Below are 19,177 nucleotides of genomic sequence, written 5' to 3'. Positions count from 1 at the left end.
AGTATAACACTGATGTGCAGCTCTTTTTCGTGCCCAATGAACAAAGGAGTGTCCAATGATCCATACAGAAACTTTGGCACCTATGGAATTAAACAGATAAATTAGGTCTATAATATAGATTAAAACTCTTCGATTCCCATCTTCCCAACTTTTTTATTATAGACTCATCTAATCCCATCCTAGCTGCTTCCGTGGCAGCTCCTATCCTAAACGAATGTGCAGTAATTCTAAGCTTATCCATACCTAAATACTTTAAACATTTTTTTAAAACTGCTGAAAATTGATATTTAGTGACTACTGAACCATCTAGATGTATAAAGAAATTATTTGAAACGGGAGGCCTGACATCCAAATACCTGCTAAGAACCGCACAAGGACATATACACTGATCACCGCAGGCTGCCAGATCTAGCCAATGGCCTTTTCTAAACTGATCAGTTTTTGATTGTGATTGACTAATGAAAATATTAACCTTATCCTTACCTACAATGACTTCATTAACTTTAAGACCTGATTGGCCCGCCCTATTGTCTGAGACCAATTCGGAAACACGAAGCGCAGCGAAAAAACAAAGCACAAAGGCTGCTGAAAAAAGTTTTGCTTCATATTCTGAAAAACAAACAACAGGGGAGGCCAAGCACAATCTTCTAAGTAAATCAATTGATATAGGTCTGCGCGTGTCAGGGGTGAACATTCTCTTTTTATAACCTTTAAGGGCTTGTCTTACCGAGAAAAAACTCATAAACCCCCCAAAATTCTTAAATTTCAGAAAAAATGAAACACCCGCTAAGATCTTGTTAATGTGACTATATGATAGCTGCTGATTCATTAACGCGCATAAAAAAGCTAGCATATCACCCTACAAAGGTGGCCCAGTTGGTATACCCATCTCTTTACAAAATAATAACCATCTCTGCCAAGCAGAACAATACTCCGACCAAGTGTGAGGTGCCACCGAGCACTTTATCGCATCAAAGACCAGATCTAGATCAAGGTCCACAGGTGATCCGGGCAATGAAATCCCACTGGATCGGTATTCGGATGAAGTTCCCTGAAACGAGAGAACTGGAAACGGGATAGGGAGTCAGCTATGCAATTTGACACTCCAGGAATATATTTGACCTTTATCCAGATGTTTAACTTCAAGCATAAGAAAACAAGATAGCGGAGAAGTTTTAATACCAATGTGGATTTTGATGACAAAGAATTTATTGCATACAAAACTCCTCTGTTATCTGAGTGTACCAAAATTCTCCTATCTCTGAAATTAGAACCCCAAAGTTCCAGGGCAACCAAAATCGGGAATAATTCTAACAAAACTATATTATTAGTAAATTTACTTTCCACCCATGAGGTAGGCCAAGACTAGGGATGATCGAACTTTTGAAAAGTTCGGTTCGACCAGAACACCCGAACTTCACGAAAGTTCGGTTCGGATTTCAGAACCCCATTGAAATCAATGGGACCCGAACTTCGGTAATCAAAAAACACCATTTTGAAGCCCCAAAACCCAATAAATGCCCCTAAAAAGTGCCTAGGGTTCTGGGTCATGCCCCATTAACTATTAATCACACAAAAAAAGTTCTTTAAAATTGTCATTTTTGATAAAAAAGCCAATTATTGAAAAATTAAAAAAAAAAAAAAAAAAAGAGATTTATAAATTTTTACTTTGGATTTAGTATCTGGGGGGTCTAAAAGGTGTGCATGTGAAGTTTCAGCTCTGTAGCATGTCCAGAACCATGAAAAAAAAAGAGATAATTTTTCAGTAGAACAGGGATGTGGTTCGGGAGCCTCCTTTAACTTTAACACCTATATGATCTTTTTTTCTGGTTCTGGACATGCTACAGAGCTGAAACTTCACAGGTACACCTTTTAGACCCCCCAGACACAAAATCACACAAAAAAAAGTTCTTAAAAATTGTCATTTTTGATAAAAAAGTCAATGATTGAAAAATTATAAAAAAAAAAAAAAAGAAAAAAAAGAGATTTTTTTATTTTTACTTTGGATTTCAGATCTGGGGGGTCTAAAAAGTGTACATGTGAAGTTTCAGCTCTGTAGCATGTCCAGAACCATAAAAAAAAAGATCGTTTGTATTAGAAAACTTTAAGCACAGGAATATGGCTTCTCTGCTGTAACACCTTGCCGGTTTAATAGAAGGCATTTTTTTGGGTTCTTTGCAGTCAGGAAAAACATCTGAACTTGTGTATAGTGGTACTGTGCACAAGTTCTGATGTTTTGCCTGCCTCCAAAACCCCCCAAAAAATGCCAGCAAAAACACACCTGGGCATTTTTTTTTTTGACGCTAGCGTTTTTTTGGCATTTTTTGGGGTTCTTTTGAGGCAGGCAAAACATCTGAACATGTGGATTTTTTTTGGATTTTTTATTTATTTTTTTGTTTCTATTAGTAATGGTGGCAATCAGCATTTTTTAGCGGGACTGCAACATTGCGGCCGACAGATCAGGCCCCTAACTGACATTTTTGACACTTTTTGGGGACCAGTGGCATTAATAAAGTAGTCAGTGCTAAATAGTATGCACTGTTACTGTATAAATGTCACTGGCAGGGAAGGGGTTAACACTGGGGGTGATCAAAGGGGTTAATGTGTACCTAAATGTGATTACTAACTGTGTATGGGAAGGGTTCTTTGACAGGCACAGAGAGATCAAAGTTTCAGCTTAGCGGAAACTCCTGATCTCTCCCTGCCTGTCTGAGAGAAGACTCGCCTGCCTTGTTCACATAAGCAGGTGGGCCTTTTGTCAGTTTATCTGACTATCGCGGGAGGAAGGCTGCAATTGCTGCCACTCCTCCCGAGGCCCACCTCCCGCTTTGCCTAAACACAGCGGGAGCTTGGCTCCGGCGGCGTGCGTGCGCTGCCGAAATCTTGTGCATGAAATCACGTAGTACTATGTGATTTTGCTCAGTCGAGCCGCCCTGCCACAGTAGTACTACAGTGGGCGGTCGGCAAGAGGTTAAATAAATGATTACTGTTGGAGCTATAGTGAGAGAACAAGTGAAATCTGACATTTGACGTTCTGTCACCTAGCTACAAACACATTAATAACCTATTATATCTTCCACCTCCCACATAACCATAATAATATCAAACAATCTATAAATTGTACATTACTCCTTAATTACAGTGCCCTGTTATGTAATCCAGCCTTGCACTCATAGGGCAGAGTATGTGTCATCAGCATTCGATTAGGCATCTGGCAGGGTAGCAGCTGACAGTTTTTGAAGAAATTTTTTTTCTCTAACTCCTTTACCCTCCTGGGGCCTAGGGTCATCCGCAGTAAGCTGTAAGCCAAGCCAAAGATGCAACTTTCACTGGTAATCTACGCATTTAATATGATCCAAGACTGAATAGATATGCCCATTCTCTACTGGTTCGCTTTAACGTTATATAATGTCCTTGCTCGAAATATTGACTACATACCCTCATTAATACATTAATTAAAAAAAGGAAACCCTGAGCACTTTCCAGGGTCCTCTATTTGTATCTGTCAAGCACCTGAACATTTACCAGTTTAGTGAGAGCCAAACCTCATGTGTAATCGCAGCATAACTATTATAGATGTAACACCCTCCAATGTAGGTGCTAGGTAAAGTATAGTGGGCCTTGTCTGCTTATCAGCAGGGCCATGATTTCAGCTAGGCTGGCATGTGTTCCCAGGTGTGCCTGTTGTGTTGGGGAGTCTCCCCACTGTGTCCCAATGAGGGCTCTCATTGGGCAGTGGAGGAAACCTGACCAATAGCACACCAGGGATTGTATCCATCCGGTAAGGGCAGATTCTGCTGCACAGCATTCTGGGAGGGGGTATAAGTCTGTGGGGAGCACGTGACAGATTGTCTTTGGCGGGAAGCAGTATCCCAGGAGGGAGGTGATGGCTGCCTCTCCTCCTGTCAGGAAGAATCGTGTGTCCCAGGTGGCTGGCCTGAGTGGACACGGCTGAGCTGAGCTGCAGTGAGGATCCTGGTGTGCTGAAGACTAGCGGAGCGTTGCAGTCGTGTTTCAGGAAAGCATTCTGAGTCATGAGTACTACAAACTGCCCATGGGGGTCTGCCTAGCAGAGGGGACCACTCCGGAGAAAGTCAGAGGGATCCAGGAGCTAGCTAGCAGGTACAGGAATCTAGAAAGGGGGTGCCAGAGATTACCCTGAAGAGTAAAGGGGTGCAAGCGGTTGGACCCCGAAGTGTAACGTATTAAGCGTTGCAGCATCATTGCTAGTGGCTACCTCAGTCAGAGAAGACTACAGGGAGTAGTGCACAGGACTTTGAGCTGTGAGAAAGCCTCAGAAGTCAAGTTTCAGTTCACAGACAGCAAGTCAGGGTTACAAGCGCTAGTAAGCGTTGGTCGGCATTCAGCCAGCGACAAGACAGCGCTAGGCGGCATTTTTCTCAAGTGTCCCAAATTTGGACCTAGTTAAGCCAAAGGAGTTTCCCACCCATTCCCTTCTCGCATCCAAGTTCCTACAATAAAACTAAAAACCAAAAGTGCTGGGCTGTTCATTGTCTCAGATCTCACACTTGGGCAACAAGCTTAAATGTGCTGTTGGTGGTAATGGTAACCATGGCAGACCCACATCAGGCCCAATGCCTGGAAATACTGCTACATTTGGGGGCTCGTCCGGGATTTTGCCATGGGTTACTGGGTCAGTTGCCCCTAGCAACGACCAAAGAAAAAGTCAGAAATCTTCATTTTTGTGCCCAGAACTGTTCTTTAAATTTCAAGCCAAGTGTGAGGCAGGATCTGCGGGAGGCAGGGAGAGTGGGATGAAGATTGAAGTGCACATGGAAGGTTGCCCATGGCAACGCAAGTGTCCAAGCAAATCCTGTAAAATTATGGGAACCTTCCACATGGACTATGATATGTACTCTGCGATCAGGCATTGGAAAGCTGAGGGGAAAGGAGTGAAAGTGTACAAATGCTGCAGCTGCTTAACAGGAAGAGGTCCCGGTGGAGACGGAGAAAATGGTGGCCGGGGGCACAAGGAGCGGGGTGCCAGGTGTATGTACAAGCTATATGGACTGATGTTGACCGTGCTGCTGACAGCGGGATATAACTCTTTCTTAGCAAGGAGGGACAGCTGGCTTCAGGAGAGGAAGACGCAGTTGTGGCCCAGGTGCAAGTAAGAAGAGTGGATGCACATCTGGCAAGTGACGTGGTCTGCTTTACAGTAACTTCCCTGTGGGCTAGATAGAGAGAGCATAGCAGGGGAAGAGTTACTGTACCGTGCGAGAAAGCTCGATCCACACAGACCTGCCTAGCAGGAGGAGTCACCGCCCAGCAAGGCAAGAGGGTGGAGAAAGCGGGAACATCCAGCCAATCAGGAGTGACCAAGGGAGTCCTATTAATACCCCCTCCTTCAGGTGTGGCTGCGAGGGAGACACGTGTAGGACAGAGAAACATGGCATTTGTGAGAGAGCAGAAGAGTGTGACCGCTATCACCGCATCCATTGGCGAAGATCCTGCTAGTCAGACACCAGAGCAGATCCACCAGCTCAGCCCAGCTATTGTATGGTGCCCGAAGGAGGACTCGGGCTGTGCACGGGAGGCGGCCTGGAGTACCTGGGTGCGGTATGTCCTCAATGTGCAAATATAACTTTGAAAGTGCAAGCGTGGGTCCAGTGTGGGCAATGTGGCTATCTGCTGCTGCGGGTAGAAAGGAGTGAGGGCCGGCCCAAGAAGTTGTATGTGACTTGGGAGTCTGGACTCACTCAGGAGGTGACCGGTACAGAGTCCAAGTTCCTCCGCGGAGCCAGGAGGGGCATGCTACGGTTGATGATGAAGCTGGAGGCCATGCCAGTGGACAGTGGGCCAGCATTATCTGCAAGAGGGACTCTGTCACAAAGCTCTCTGGGGAGAGGATGCATGTCAGTGCAAGCAGCCGGAGGGTGGCTGGAAGATACATCTACTGCAGTAGCAGGATCTGCTCCTATTTCAATTCCACAGTGTATCAGGCCTGCTGCCATTAAAGCCTTACCCATGAGTACAGGTGGTGAGGAAGAAGGGGCTGGTGCTGTGAACCTAGGATCCCCATCCTTCCAATGCAAGTACAGATCCAAAGAGGAAGGAATGGATGATTGGGGATCAGCTGATGAGACAGAGTGGGACTAGGGGGCCAGAAGCTGGGAGCAGCTCCCCAGGTCCTGAACTGGTTGTTTCCTTTGATAAGGAGGCCAAGGAAGCATTGGAAAGAGGAGAGTTGGCACAAAAGTTGGGGTTTTGCGATTGCGTCGCCACCGGTTTCGACCATGGGCCTGGCTAATGTAGTTGGATCTGAAGCGAAAACGTATACAGTTTCAACTAAAGTGTATACATGTATGTTATAATCCAAATGAAAAGAATATTCTGTCTTATATGATTTTATTGTTATTGAATGATCACTATGAACATGGAAACGATCACGTAAACAAGTTTATTACATCAGTTAGTGGACAATTCGTTTTCAAACGATGAATGATCGTTCAGTCTGCAAATGGTCAAAATTCTGTGCATGTATGGCCAGCATTAGTGCTTCAGTGTTTGCCATTTTTACAAGGGCAACTCATGCCTCAGTAGCCAGAGCTTGGATATACAAAGAAATGTTCCCCTTGTAACATAAAATGCTACTTCTAAACATACTATATGCATTTTTTTTTTTATTAAAATGACTCCCCTCTGTCTTTCTTATTCTTTCATAATTTTCATTTTCATTATTTTGCCTTTTTTTTCTTTTTCCTCTCTCCTGAGGGCAAAACTAAAGTGGCCATAATGACTTTTCACTCTTGATATTCTATATTATAAATACATAAATAATTTATTGTAATATTTTGAATAAGGTAGCTCCTATAATCTTTTCTCTATTGCTGCAGGATACAATAGAAATATTAATAACTTAACTTAATGAAAAAAATGGAATAGCCATTTTAAACCCTCACAAAAACTGCAGTGGGTTAACTACTTGAATGATCTATAGGACTGTATTTTTCTATATAGAAATTGTGTGTAAACACTTTAAAATGTCAATTTTATTAATAATTCATCTAGCAAAATTTGCATGTAATAGCAGGTTTGAAATAGTCTTTTTATTTTTTTTTTTTTTACTGATATCTCTAATTATTTGTGCGTTGATAATATTTGATCAGAATTACTGTTTTAAATTCCTTGTAATTTATCATGCATAGTGTTAATAGTGATATTGGGTAATTTCACTATATAGCACTAGTCTTTTAACAACTTCAATACAAGGCACTTTAACCCCCTTCCTGCCCAGGCCAATTTTCAGCTTTTAGCACTGTTGCATTTTGAATGACAATTGCGCGGTCATGCAACACTGATTTTGATGGTATTTGAGCACTTTTTGTTAAACAAATAAAAAAAGACAAAAAAGTTTGAAAAAAAATTGTTTGTTTATGTTATAAAATTTTGTAAATAAATATGTTTTTTCCTGCACTGATGAGGCCGCACTGACAGGCACTGATGAGGAGGCACTGATGGGGTGGCACTGATATGCAGCACTGATGGGCACTGATAGGTGGCCCTAATATGCAGCAATGATGGGCACTGATATGTAGCACTGATATGCAGCATTGGTGGGCACTGATAGGCAGCACTGATAGGCAGCACTGATGGGCACTGATAGGTTGCACTGATGGGCACTAATAGGCAGCACTGATGGGCACTGTTGGGAGGCACTGATAGATGGCAATGATAGGCACTGGTGGGTGGGACTGATAGATGGCAATGATGGGCAGCAGTGATGAGGAGGGCACTTACAGGCTCCCTGGGCACTGATTGGCATCCCTGGTTGCATGGGTGGGCATCCCTGGTGGCATGGGTGGGCATCCCTGGTGGCCATGGGTGGACATTCCCTGGTGGCTGTAGTAGCATCCCCAAGGGTCTGTACTGGTAATCAATGCTCTGATTACCAGCACAGAACCCCACTGTCAGGAGAGCCACTGACCGGCTCTCCTCTACTCGCGCCTGTCAGGTGCGAACTGAAGAAAACCGATCAACGCCACTTCCTATTTACTATGTGACCAGCTGTGATTGGACACAGATGGTTACATGGTAAAGAGCCTACGTCTTAGGCTCTTTACCGGGATCAGAGATGCGGTGTGACAGAGTGACACACCTCACCACGGATCGCCGCTCTGCGCGCCCCCCACCCCCCCGGGGAGTGCAAAGTGGTCTATCCTGCTGGACGTCATATGACGCCCAGTCAGGATAGTGCAACCACTTTACATCCATCATTTTGCTATATGACGGGCTAGAAGTGGTTAAAGTGGTTGTAAAGTCTCATAAACAAACTCCCATTATCTATTCTCCTATGTGGCAATAGTAATGGGAGTGTTTTTTTTTTTTTTGCATAATCTTCTCTAAGTACGTTTAGATAGCAGCTCTTCTGTGCGGTCACATGGTTTAGTCTGCTCTCACACCCAGGCATTCCCGAGGGACTCCAGTGGGAGAGGCTGTTAATTCCTCTCTCACTCTGACCTTGTGAGAACTGGTTTCAGTTTCTTCTCATTGGCATAATAGAGGAGAGGGAGAAGCAGCTGCCAGGGAATAGTATTACTCAACAAAGGCAGCAGATCAGCTTCACACACAGCCTACAGAAATTACAGGGAAAGAGGGAGGGGGACTAGGGGAGATGCAGAGGCGCTGAGGAGAGGGCTAAATGATTGAGGCACATAATCTGACCATGATATAATGGATCAGAAGCCATGATAAATGTGGTCAGTTTAAACAGGGGAACATGGGAACAGGCAGGATCAACCAGGTATTGTACAACATAAAAAGGGACACGACATGGCAAAAGCACTGTGCTATATCTTGTGCCTGAAAGGGACAGGACAGGAGCATTTTTTTTAGGGTTACAACTTACGACCGCTTTAAGCACTCATACTTTCTTTTGCAGTGTAAGCAAGGTCATTTTAAAAAGGGATGTGATTCTAAATAAGTGCTTTAGGGAGAAAAGAAAAACAACCATCAAATGTGTAACTTTACATGCATATGTGCAGCAGAAACATTTGTACCAAACTGTACATTTTTTCCTGCAAAATCCCCAATGAAAAGGTCATCTTTTGGCACAAATCACATTGCTTGTAACTGATAAAAGCATTGTAGAATACAATATTGAAACTAAGCACAATATGCTACACTGAATCATTTCAGAAAAGCTCATGAAGTTGACTCAGATGTTTTTCTTCTAGGTTGCAACTGTTCTCTGTGGTTTAAACATGGTTGTCACACAGTTTCTAATTTTGCAACACATTTAAAAATATGTTTAATTAGAATTGACAAAAATGATTGTGTCAGATGGATGTGACTCCGAGGAGCTTGAAAATAAATAAATAAATAAATACAAAAAAATACATTTGTCTCAGAAGTAACCAAGGTACCAAGTTGTATTTTACTAGTGTACATATAAAAGATATCCAGAAACAGATGTGTTTAAATAGGTTACAGTTAGAAGCAGGTTTGAGTGTGCTTAGCTTTCAGAAAGTCAGTACTAGAGATGTCCCGAACTATTCGCCGGCGAACAGTTCCCGGCGAACATCACTTGCCGCTGCGGGCGAACATATGCGATGTTCGGTCCGCCCCCTATACTTCATCATCCTATACTTCATCATTGAGGCAAACTTTGACCCTGTACCTCACAGTCAGCAGACACATTCCAGCCAATCAGCATACCCTCCCTCCCACACCCTCCCACCTCCTATAAAAAAGCAAGGGCAGCATCCATCTTAGATCATTCTGAAGCAGTGTGTTAGTGAGAGCAGGGAGAGTGCTGGTGCTGCTGTTAATAGGGACAGTTGTTAGATAGCGTTCTCGGTCCACTCCTGCTGTAAGGACAGCATCCTGACAGCACCCCAAAAAGCCCTTTTTAGGGCTGGTATTTCAGTCAATTTGTTTTTTTTTTAATATATATATATATCTATTGTGCAGTTGTCTGCCCGCCGTGTGTGAGAGGCCACAGACCCACCACAGACTGTACTGTGTGCACACCACACTCATATTGGGTGGCACAGTACCTTGCAGTTTAAAATTTTTTTTTTTTCCTCTGTCATAATTGCAGTTGCACCTTGCAAATTAAAAAAACATATATTTTTTATAATTGCAGTTGCCTGGCCTGCCAGTGAGTGTCAGGTCCACAAAGTGTACTGTGCCCACTGCAGTGCCCACCACTCATACATATACGGTGGCACAGCACCTTGGAAATTAAAAAAATATATATTTTTTATAATTGCAGTTGCCTGGCCTGCCAGTGAGTGTCAGGTCCACAGAGTGTACTGTGCCCACTGCAGTGCCCACCACTCATATATATACGGTGGCGCAGCACCTTGCAAATAAAAAAAATATATATTTTTTATAATTGCAGTTGCCTGGCCTGCCATTGAGTGTCAGGTCCACAGAGTGTACTGTGCCCACTGCAGTGCCCACCACTCATATATATACGGTGGCACAGCACCTTGCAAATTAAAAAAAATATGTATTTTTTATAATTGCAGTTGCCTGGCCTGCCAGTGAGTGTCAGGTCCACAGAGTGTACTGTGCCCACTGCAGTGCCCACCACTCATATATATACGGTGGCACAGCACCTTGCAAATTAAAAAAATATATATTTTTTATAATTGCAGTTGCCTGGCCTGCCAGTGAGTGTCAGGTCCACAGAGTGTACTGTGCCCACTGCAGTGCCCACCACTCATATATATACGGTGGCGCAGCACCTTGCAAATAAAAAAAATATATATTTTTTATAATTGCAGTTGCCTGGCCTGCCATTGAGTGTCAGGTCCACAGAGTGTACTGTGCCCACTGCAGTGCCCACCACTCATATATATACGGTGGCACAGCACCTTGCAAATTAAAAAAAATATGTATTTTTTATAATTGCAGTTTCCTGGCCTGCCAGTGAGTGTCAGGTCCACAGAGTGTACTGTGCCCACTGCAGTGCCCACCACTAATATATACGGTGGCACAGCACCATGCAAATTAAAAAAATATATATATTTTTTATAACTTCAGTTGCCTGGCCTGCCAGTGAGTGTCAGGTCCACAGAGTGTATTGTGCCCACTGCAGTGCCCACCACTCATATATAAACGGTGGCACAGCACCTTGCAAATTAAAAAATATATATATATTATTTATAATTGCAGTTGCCTGGCCTGCCAGTGAGTGTCAGGTCCACAGAGTGTATTGTGCCCACTGCATTGCCCACCACTCATATATAAACGGTGGCACAGCACCTTGCAAATTAAAAAAAAATATTTTTTATAATTGCAGTTGCCTGGCCTGCCAGTGAGTGTCAGGTCCACAGAGTGTACTGTGCCCACTGCAGTGTCCACCACTCATATATATACGGTGGCAAAGCACCTTGCAAATTAAAAAAATATATATATTTTATAATTGCAGTTGCCTGGCCTGCCAGTGAGTGTCAGGTCCACAGAGTGTACTCTGCCCACTGCAGTGCCCACCACTCATATATATACGGTGGCACAGCACCTTGCAAATTAAAAAAAAATATATATTTTTATAATTGCAGTTGCCTGGCCTGCCAGTGAGTGTCAGGTCCACAGAGTGTACTGTGCCCACTGCAGTGCCCACCACTCATATATATACGGTGGCACAGCACCTTCAAAATTAAAAAAATATATATTTTTTATAATTGCAGTTGCCTGGCCTGCCAGTGAGTGTCAGGTCCACAGAGTGTACTGTGCCCACTGCAGTGCCCACCAATCATATATATACGGTGGCACAGCACCTTGCAAATTAAAAAAATATATATATTTTATAATTGCAGTTGCCTGGCCTGCCAGTGAGTGTCAGGTCCACAGAGTGTACTGTGCCCGCTGCAGTGCCCACCACTCATATATATACGGTGGCACGGCACCTTGCAAATTAAAAAATAATATATATTTTTTATAATTGCAGTTGCCTGGCCTGCCAGTGAGTGTCAGGTCCACAGAGTGTACTGTGCCCACTGCAGTGCCCACCACTCATATATACGGTGGCACAGCACCTTGCAAATTAAAAAAATATATATTTTTTATAGTTGCCTGCCAGTGAGTGTCAGGTCCACAGACTGTACTGTACCCACTGCAAATGGACTGTTTGCGGTTGTTTGCGGTGCGTTTAACGGGGAGTTTGGTATGTCAGAGTTTGGTCTGTCACTGTGAAGCGGGCGTAACCCTTACACTACCTGATCAATACAACATCATACCTGATCGTATTCACACACTGGATGTTTTAAAGCACGTTATTCCAAACAATTTAGGAATGTTAGGTGATTTATGCCCTTTATGGATTAAAACCCGACTCTGCGTCAACTACGTAATTTTCCATGGGAGTTTTGCCATGGATCCCCCTCCGGCATGCCACAGTCCAGGTATTAGTCCCCTTGAAACAACTTTTCCATCACTATTGTGGCCAGAAAGAGTCCCTGTGGGTTTTAAAATTCGCCTGCCTATTGAAGTCTATGGCGGTTTGCCCATTCACGAACATTTGCGGAGGTTCGCGTTCGCCGTTCGTGAACGGCAAATTTTAGGTTCACGACATCTCTAGTCAGTACTAGCAAAGATGTTTCAGGGTGCTCTAAAGGTGGATTAAGGCAACAATAGGGCTTCAGGAAAATGTGCATTATTGCGCCTGTTCTGCAGTCGGCTGATTATTTTGTGTAGTATGTTTAAAGTACATGTCAATTTTAAACAGTAGTTAGAATATGGAAATAAAGACAACCCATCCCTGGAAAATAGGAATACTGAGAGAAAAGGGATATTTTGAATGACCCGTAAATTCCATATCTTGAAATATAGTAAAGGATACAGGCAAAATATTCATAGACACTGGGTTATAGGTTTGTGCCTTCAGGTAATTGGACACTGACAAAGATTTTGAGGACACACCCCCTCGGTAACTCTCTTATATCCCTATGGTTCTCCATTAGTTATCAATTTTGTAGCAAACAATGTATTGTAAATAATGAATGAAAGAAAGGGTGTCCTGTGTCCTGTATTGTACTCCAAGATATGTGATTTACAGGTAAGAAAAAAAAATATGTTATCCTAATTGTACAGTACAGGACACAGGCAAAACGTTCATAGACTCTGGGATGTTTCCAAGCAATAAATAAAAGGTCTGAGCAAGAACTATACAAAAAACTGTGCTAACAGGTCCAATAACAAGGGTCAAAAGACTTTGCTTTAGATTGTCACTGTAAGAACTTTGTATGCAAAAATTTTGAAAGGGTATGACTAGAGGACCAGATAGCAGCTTTACAAACCTGGCTACAGAGGTCTGGTTCAGAAAAGGCTAGGTAACATCTTCTGATCTGGTGGAATGAGTTTGTAAAAGCGTAGGAGGAGATTTGTCTTTGAGAGTGTAAGCTCTAGCAATCAGATTTCTTATCTATCGATGATGGTGGATTTGGGAGCAGGGTGTCCCTTGTGAGGTCTTGAGGATAGGACAAAAGGGGATTTCATCTTCCTGATTAAAGTTTTTGCTTTGTGATAGACAAATAGGGAATCTGTCTTCCTGATCTAAGCTGTTGCATCGAGGTAGACCTTGAGACTGATTCTGACTAGGTCCAGGCAATGAATAGAGATTGTGATACTTTGGAGCAGGACATAAGGTTATTAGGATTATGTTCACACATAGGCTTAGCTGACTGCCCCCTAAATGGGGTTCCTTGCAGAATAGGTGTCCAGTGTTGGCTGGATAGGAGAATGAGTAGGCCAAGAGAAGGAGCATGTTTGTTCTAGGTCAAAAGAATGTTGTATTGAAGAGGTCACAAATGAAATTGGGTAAATGGTAGAGCCTTAGAGAAAGTGTTACTGTGGAATATATCAAATTTCAAGCATGGGCCCCGAAAGAAAGTCTTTTCTTTTCTCAAAGGAAAAGCTTTGCATGGGATGTATTTAAGACCGGACCCAATTTTTCCATATGAAGGCTGGAGAGAATGTTTTTGGCAAATAACCATCCAACTGATGCCCTGGAGCATCTGAAATTTGTAGGGAGAGAGGTACTTTTGTAGGGAGACAAGTACTTCAACAAAAGGTTTTCCAGGCAGCCTGTTACCTGAATGCCCTGATGTGCTAGGATCTTTTTGAATACACTTGGAGCAGAGGATAGGCTGAACGGCAGTGCGGCAAACTGGAAATGGCTGTCTGCCACTGCAAAGCTTAGAAAGAGCTGATAAGGTGGATATATGGAAGTATGCATATAGGTACAGTATCTTAGACGTCTACAGACACCTGGCATTTCCCTTTCTCAAAAAGACAATTACGGTTCATACAGTTTCAAAAATGAAAATAAATGTAAATAATTGAAATAAATGATCATTTTTTTTTTTATTTTTTACATACTGTCACCAGTCATACCGCCACACCCATTATATGATAATGCTGAACTGTACTGGTGACAGCATGTAAAAAAAAAGAATAGTGATTCTTTTTTAATTAAATTTTTCAAAAAATTGTGAACAACTTCAAAAATCTTGCCATGCCTCTTACTAAATACCTTGGACTTCTACTTTCCAAAAATGGGTAATTTGGGGTATATTTGTACTGTCTTGTTGTTTTCAGGCCTCAAGAAAAGAGAGGTTGTCAGTACATCAGGATTGATTGATTTTCAGATACATAGATATATAGTTTGTGTACTCTATGACTTTTCTACAGACTAAATAATATACACTGATTTGGGTTTTTTTTCCACTAAAGAAAAGATGTAGCAGAATACATTTTGACCATAAATTTATGAAGAAAGATTATTATTTTGCTAAATGTTATAGCAGAAACTAAGTAAAATGTGTTTTTTCCCCAAAATTGTCTTTTTTAGTTTATTTAGCAAAAAAAAAAAAAAAACAGTGGTGATTAACCACTTCAGCTCTGGAAGGTTTATCTCCCTTCATAACCAGGCAATTTTTTGCAATATGGCACTGCGTTACTTTAACTAACAATTGCGAGTTGATGCGACTCTGTACCCATATAAAAATGTATGTCCTTTTTTTCCCCACTTATAGAGCTTTCTTTTGCTGGTATTTGATATCCTCTGCGGTTTTTCTTTTTTGCACTATAAACAAAAAAATAACAATTTTGGAAAAAAACAATATTTTTTTACTTACTGCTATAAAACACATCCCAAAAGAATTAAAAAATTCAAACTTTTTTCATAGATTTTGGCCAATATGTATTCCGGTACATATTTTTGGTAAAAAAAAGCCTCAATACGTGTATATTTTTTGGTTTGCGCAAAAGTCATAGCATCTACAATTTATGGGATATATTAATGGAATTTTTTTTCTTTTTTTTTTACTAGTATTGGTGGCAATCAGCGACTTCTAATAGGATTGAAACAAATCGGACACTAGGTGGCACGTTTTTGGGAACCAGTAACTCTAACACAGTGATCATGGCTAAAAATATGCACTGTCACTGTACTAATGACACTGGCTCAGAAGGGGTTAACATCAGGGGGGGGATCAAAGGGTTAAATGTGTGTCTAACCTGTGCTTGGTTACTGTGTAGGAGGTGCTTGTACTATGGTTAGGCAGAGATTCGTGTTCCTGCTTTGCAGAACCACAGGATCAATACCTTCCCTACTGACAGAACAGCAGTCTGCCTTGTTTACATAGGCAAACTGCCATTCTGTTTGCGAACAATCAGTGGGTCCAGTCAGCGGGTCTGGCAGAATACCACAAACAGTGTTGGTGTTACAGTACAGTGTTGCATGACCACGCAATTGTCATCAAAGTGCGACAGTGCTGAAAGCTAAAAATTGGCCTGGGCAGGAAGGCTCAATGTTTTTTATCTTCATGCATTCAATCATGAAGGTAAATAAACTTCTGTGTGCAGCAGCCCCCCCCCCCCATCCTTACCTGATTCCAATCTCAATCCAGTGATACCCATGAGATTAGTGGAGCTCCAGGGTTTCTGTCTCCTCATTGGCTAAGACAGCAGTGGGAGCCATTTGCTCCCACTATTGTCAATCAAAGCCAGTGAGCCAAGGAGGAGAGAGTAAAGGCAGGGCCAAGCCACACTCTGTAGAAAGAGAGTAGTGGCACGGGAGCGAACCTGCTCAGGTGCCTCCATAGCAAGCTGCTTGCTATGAGGGCACCCGGCAGGAGGGAGGGGCCAAGAGCACCTGTAGGGGACCCAAGAAGAGGAGGATTAGGGCTGCTATTTTCAAAGCCACTGCACAGAGCAGGTAAGTATGACACATTTATCTTTTTAAAAGACAAAAAAAACTGAAAAATTAATAGGTAAATGGCCTACATGCTTAGATATGATTTTTTTTTTTTACTGTACTGTACTGTTATTGAATAAGGTTGGAGGGTTTATTCTACTCTCTTTTGCAATCTGACATTCCTTTTCAATATTTGCAGCCTTGATTACCTTCATGATAGTGTTCCCTCATTTTTATATTTTTAAAGACTCTTTTCCTATTATGTATAGCTCTATTAACTTTGGATGTGAGCCTTTTTAACTTATGGCCCATGGGAATATATTTTGCATTGTGTTAGCATAGAATCAATCTGAAGCCCTCCCATTCCTTTTAAAGGAATGCCAGGGTGGGCAGAAAGGGGTTAAACACCCCTTTCTTGAAACTCAGGTTTAAAAAGTTTTTTTTATAAAAGAAAATTCAAAAATGGTTTGGTAATGTATTTGCCAAAACAAAATATACTTCACTGTTTTCTGTAATCGATTTAATTCCAGAGATACTCTTTTTAATCAGCAATCTTGAAACACAGCTTTGCAGCAGAATGTAAGGCAAGCTATTCCTTTGCGCATAACAGATTTAGTATTTATTTTGTATACCAGAGAACTTATTAATTGCACAGCAGCCCTTGTTGCAGGGGAAGACAGACTGGGTAAGAGGAAGTCCTCTCTGGTACATGGGCGGACATCTCAGATTATGTTAACAACATGGGTAAGAACCATTCCCTATTCCCTAATTATAAAGGGTCTCCATATAACCTACATAGTTATGTCATCCCTTTATCTTATGCTTGTATCTCTTTGGTTGCCAGCCCAGGGACTTATCCACTGGCCAGCTAGAGCCCAGTCCCTTTGGGACAGGCTGAAAAACATTTTCGAAGGTACATATAAATCTATGGTGATCTGATAGAATTAGGTTTATATTGCAAAGAGTTATAGGACTATATTCCCTTGCAGACTATCATAACTGTAGATAATAGATCTACATATGGTTTACTTACTCGTATGGCCTACTTTATTATACACATCTAGGAGTGAAGTGGGGACATACTGTATATGCCAGTTTACTTGTAGATATATGAATATATATATATATATATATATATATATATATATTTTTTTTTTTTTATTATTATTAGGCAGGTTGAAATGCCAATTTCATGACTGCCTCTTCTCCCCCATAAAGGTGATAAGATTTTTTTTTAGGCCATCTTCATGTAGTGTCTTCTTGGATCCAGTAGAAGTCCTTCGTCCCTATGTCCGCCCCCCCCCCCCCCAGACATATTAGTGACCTCATGACATCCTCCGCCATTGCTGCTGTAAGCTCTAGGGGATGGTGCTAAGTTTGCATACCCTCTGTTAGTTAACCTGGTATAACTCTAACAAATATATTTTTGTAGTGTATAAGCACAGATAAATATGACAATGTATGAATATAAATGTATGCATACATTTTTCTTTTTTTGCTGTATTTAACAGAATGGGACACCCTCCACTAACATTTTGAAGAAGCTACGCATGAAAGCGAAACATGTTGACCAGTGGAGGAGACTCAATATACGGACACTTTTATCGGTTTTGTAACCTGTATCATACTATTGTTTGTGAGGTGGTGTATAGGGGTCACATTCAGGACTACACTATCACATGTATCATTTTCAAGTTTTCTTTATCATTTTTTGGATGCTATGTAGGTGCCTTTTTTTAAGATATGTACCAAAATATATTTGATATTTTTATAAAACGTGTCTTGGTCTCATGTAAGTGCCAGTAAAGTCCATCTATTGTGAGACTAGTTCTTGCTTTTTTCTGTACTGTACTGTATTTGAATATTGTTGGGGGTTTATTCTACTCTCTTTTGCAACCTGACATTCCTTTTCAATATTTGCAGCCTTGATTAACTTCATGATAGGTTTCCCTCATTTTTATATTTTAAAAGCTCTTTTCATATAAGTCATAGCTATTTTAACTTTGGGCGTGAGCCTTTTTTAACACATGGCTAAATATATTTTGCAGTCAGTCAATTTGAAGCACTCCCATTCCTTTTAAAGGAATGCTAGGGTGGGCAGAGAGGGGTTAAACACCCCTTCTTGAAACTCAGCTTTAACCCTTTTACTGCCAGACCCGTACGGCATAAGGACTGACAGCACTGCCTGCTGCTGGCCAGGTCTGTACACTGTTTACAGACCTAATTTCTCCCCCTGCTATAACCTCATGGTCACTTCAATGACCATGAACATATAACAGAATTGCTCGGCAGACTCTGCTGAACAATTCTTTAACTCTGATCAGTGGATTACAAGAGTTTTTAACCTAAAATTTGACTGCCACACCCCCCCCCCCCCAATGCCACCACTTCCCTGTCCACTGCCTCTCCACCTCCCGTCTGCTCCCTGTCACCTAAAACTGCTCCCCCCACTCTCCTTTCCTATCAAATTCATCCAACCTTCTTCCCCCCCAGCACTGAATCCCCCCACACACCCGATCTGACCCCGATCCCCTGCAGGTACCTTTAGAAGTCGGCATCCCTCCTCTGCCACTCCCAGCAGCTTCAGGTGCTGCTGGGGCTTGGAGGGGATCAAAGTTTGCCCCCCCCGCCAGTCTAATCACCCCCTGTACCTTAAAAAAAAACATGGAGCAGACTCTATCAAGCAGATCCACTTGATCAGTGGGGATCTGTCTGCTGATTCCCGCTGAGTAGGTGGAAGACAGGTCCGCGTCCACTCCCATGATGCAGAGTGGACACAGACACAGCCCACTGTTCTCCATGGGGCGGTCAGAAAGAAACGGACCGCCTGTCCATTTCCATCCGATACCACCTGATCTGATCTGCTAGATGGGATGGGATCCCCATCCGTCTGTTTTTAGTGGACCATTTACCAGGTGTCCATTTACATCAGCCTCTCCATAGAAAACAATGGGTGGTCCGATTGGGCCTGCCTGAAAAAGGATAGGCAGACCTGATCGGTCTGCTTGT

Source organism: Pelophylax lessonae (genome assembly GCF_965119305.1).
Source record: "Pelophylax lessonae genome assembly, chromosome: 1".
Classification (NCBI taxonomy): domain Eukaryota; kingdom Metazoa; phylum Chordata; class Amphibia; order Anura; family Ranidae; genus Pelophylax; species Pelophylax lessonae.
This window is presented reverse-complemented; position numbering follows the sequence as displayed.